This window comes from Dipodomys spectabilis, unplaced genomic scaffold, assembly GCF_019054845.1.
Source record: "Dipodomys spectabilis isolate Male_0828 unplaced genomic scaffold, ASM1905484v1 ptg000085l, whole genome shotgun sequence".
Lineage (NCBI taxonomy): Eukaryota > Metazoa > Chordata > Mammalia > Rodentia > Heteromyidae > Dipodomys > Dipodomys spectabilis.
Window position 1 is genome coordinate 1897811 of NW_024870762.1, and position 4119 is coordinate 1901929.

Here is a 4119-nt window from a genome sequence, read left to right on the forward strand (position 1 = left end):
AGTTCAGGTCCCAATAACAGCACGTGCACACGCACGCACGCGCGCACACACACACACACACACACACGTATATCCTTGTTATTCAGGAATCTGTTTTTGTGACTTGGCTCTGTGGCAAGGTTTGTTTGTGGCTCCCCGAGTCCCACAGCCCTCGTGGATCTGTGCAAGCAGCAGAACCCCTGACTGGCCGCGTGCAGAGGCGCGGGGAGCCTGCTGCGGGAGCAGAGCCACGTTCTCGCTCCCCCCCCCCATGCTGTCAGCAAGTCTTCTCGTGATACATTTCATGCCACATTTTTCACATTTTTGGGCTCTTTGTGATTTTGCTGGGCAAAACATCCCCCAAGCATAGTCCTGAATTACTACTTGGTGTTCTCAAACGCAAAACGCTCTAATGAGCCTTACAGAGAAAACACGTGTCAGATACACGTTCCTGGAGCATGAGTTACAGTGCTGTTGGCCAAGAGTTCAAAGCTGGAGAGTCAACAATAGATACAAAATAAGTTGCTTAAGGGGTGATGTTGTCCAAAAAAGAAATGTATTCAACTACCTGGCTATGAAACAGTAACCGCTCTGTACATCACCTTTGAAATAATATTTTTTTAATATTTAATTTTTTTTGTCAGTCGTGGGGCCTGAACTCTGGGCCTGGGTGCTGTCCCTCAGCTCTTCAGCTCAAGGCTAGCACTCTACCACTTCAGCCACAGCACTACTTACAGCTTTTTCTGCTTATGTGGTTCTGAGGAATCGAACCCAGGGCCTCATGTATGCAAGGCAAGCACTCTACCACTGAGCCACCTTCCCAGCCCTTTAATTCTTTTAAAAGATATTTTTTTTTGCAACTCCTGGGGCTTGAACTCAGGGCCTAGGCACTGTCCCTGAGCTTCTTTTTTTTTTGGGGGGGGGGTCCGGTCGTGGGGCCTGAACTCTGGGCCTGGGCGCTGTCCCTCAGCTCTTCAGCTCAAGGCTAGCACTCTACCACTTGAGCCACAGCGCCACTTCTGGCTTTTTTCTTTTTGCTTATGTGGAATCGAACCCAGGGCCTCAGGCATGTGAGGCAAGCGCTCTACCACTGAGCCACCTTTCCAGTCCCGTCCCTGAGCTTCTTTTGCTCAAGACTAGTACTCTACCACTTGAGCCATAGTGCCACTTCTGGCTTTTTTCCCCCTTCAGTGGTAGAGCACTAGTCTTGAGCAAAAGAGCTCAGGGACAGTACCCAGACCCCAAGTTCAAGCCCCAATAACTCCCCCTACACACCCCATCCCCCCCCCAGTTCATAGTTACAGAATGTGCCTCACCCAGAAGCACATAAGTCTGTGTCCCTAGCTGAGTCACGGGCCCACCTGGTAGCCTCAGGAATGTTCTGAGTACAACTTCACCTGTTCCAATAAACATATGAGGACTTCCCCAAGCCTCCTCCCCTCTCTCTCTCTCTCTCTCTCTGTCTCTCTCTGTCTCTCTCTCTCTCTCTCTGTCTCTCTCTCTCTCGATGTGGGTACCTGAACTCAGGGCCTTGATCTCTGAGCATTTTTTGCTCAAGACTGGTACTCCACCACTTGAGCCAAACCTCCGCTTCCAGTTTTGTTGTTGTTGTTGTTGTTTGCCAGTCATAGGGCTTGAACTCTGGGCCAGGGTGCTGTCCCTCAGTTCTTCAGCTCAAGGCAGTAGCCTTGAGCCACTTAAGCCACAGCGCTACTTCCGGCTTTTTCTGTGTATGTGGTACTGAGGAATCGAACCCAGGGCTTCATGCATGCTAGGCAAGCACTCTACCGCTGAGCCATAACCCAGCCTTCCACTTCCAGTTTTTGCTAGTTAATTGGAAATAAGAGTCTCATAGGCTTTCCTATCTATGCTGGCTTAACCAAGATCCTCAGCCTCCTGAATAGTTATGAGCCACTGGCACCCAACCCCATATGTGCGTGTGTGTGTGTGTGTGTGTGTGTGTGTGTGTGTCCCTCTCTTTTGTCCGTCATGGGGCTGAGCTCAGGGCCTGGGCACTATCCCTGAGCTCTTTTGCTCTACCACTTAGAGTCACAGCGCCATTTCTGGTTTTCTGATGGATAATTGAAGATAAGAGTCTCTGGTCCCTGTCCTTGAGCACTTGAAATCAAGGCTGGTGCTTTACCAATTGAACCATAGCTCCAGTTCAGGCTTTTCTTTTCTTTTTTTGTAGTTTAGTGGAGATAAGATTTTCATGGAAGCCGAGCGCCAGTGGCTCACATCTGTAATCCTAGGTACTCAGAAGGCTGAGATCTGAGGATCATGGTTCAAAGCCAACCCAGGCAGGAAAGTCCATGAGACTCTTTTTTTTTTTTTTGGGTCCGGTCATGGGGCCTGAACTCTGGGTCTGGGCGCTGTCCCTCAGCTCTTCAGCTCAAGTCTAGCGCTCTACCACTTGAGCCACAGCGCCACTTCTGGCTTTTTTCTTTTTGCTTATGTGGTGCTGAGGAATCGAACCCAGGGCCTCGAGCATGCAAGGCAAGCGCTCTACCACTGAGCCACCTTCCCAGCCCCTGTGAAACTCTTATCTACAATTAACCACCAGAAAACCAGAAATGGCGCTGTAGCTCAAGTGGTAGAGCGCTCACCTTGAGCTAAAGAGCTGAGAGACAGCACCCAGGCCCAGCGTTCAAGCCCCATGACTGACAAGGGGGGGAAAACGTCTCGTGGACTTTCCTGCCCAGGCTGGCTTTCAACCTCAAATCTTGATCCTCAGATCTCAGCCTCCTGAGTAGCTAGGATTACAGGTATGAGCTACCAGCACTGCGCACCTTTTATCTCATTTTTATGGGATGTTCATTCAGTCCTTTTTACAGCCAAAACCAACTTTTCTCTTCTTCCTTTGTAAACCAAGCAGCACACTAATGATGCCCTGTTTACAAGGATTTCTGTAACGTCCTTGATGATGTGTTTGGTGCAGCCAAACATTCCAGGTGAAATTACGAGTAGTGAGTACCTGGTCACTTCCACAGGCCTCGCCCACATCAGCACCCAGCTTGCCCGTTTTCCGCCTCTTTAACTTGTGAGGTGATAGTCCCTTGAGCTGCAGGCAACGCCCCAAAGTACTTAGTATTTGAATAATACTTGAGTTGCTTCTCCTCAGTCTTCATTCTGTCCTGTCCACATTTTGGGGAGCAGTACAGTGCAGAAGATAGAATTCAGGACCTCAGACACATGACACAAGTATCTAGCACTTTGCCACATGGTGACTACAACATGGTCCTCCATGTCTCAGACCAGCAAGTCTCAAACAACCGTGGCCTTTGGAAGTCTCTAACAAAAGCTACATCCCCACACTAAGGAGACTGAGGCAGACAGACTGTGAGTTCAAGACCAACCAGGGTTACATAGTCACCTCTGAAAGGTCCTATCATTTAGCTTTTTCCATCTAAGTCTGGTACTCTACTACTTGAGCTACACCTCCACTTCTGACATTTCACTGGTTCATTGAAGAGTCTGTCAGACTTTGTCTGCCCAGGCTGACTTTGAACTGTGATCCTGAGATCTCAGCCTCTTGAGTAGCTAGGATTACAGGTGTGAGCCACCAACACCCAGCTTGGTGCCCTGTTTTAATAAGACAAATGAAGCCAGGCACCGGTGGCTCATACCTGTAATCCTAGCTACTCAGGAGGCTGAGATCTGAGGATCATGGTCCAAAAACAGCCCAAGCATGGAAGTCTGTGAGACTCATTTCCAATTAACTACTAAGAAAACTGGAAGTGGCGCAGTGGCTCAAATGATAGAGCACTCGCCTTGAGCTGAAGAGCTGAGGGACAGCGCCCGGGCTCAGAGTTCAGGCCCCACGACCAACAACAACAACCAAAAAGACAAATGAGCACATTGATGGAGGCCAGAATAATAAAGACAGAGGCATGCTGGTAACTGAACTGTTCTTTTCTGTGTTGTTTTGTGGGTTTTGTTTTTTGTTTTTGTTTTTGCCAGTCCTGGGGCTTGAACTCAAGGCCTGGGCACTATTCCTGAGCTTCTTTTTTTTTTGGTCTGTCCTGGAGCTTGAACTCTGAGCCTGGACGCTTATCTCTCAGCTCTTCAGCTCAAGGTGAGCACTCTACCACTTGAGCTATAGCACCACTTCCAGTTTTCTGGTGGTTTATTGGACATAAG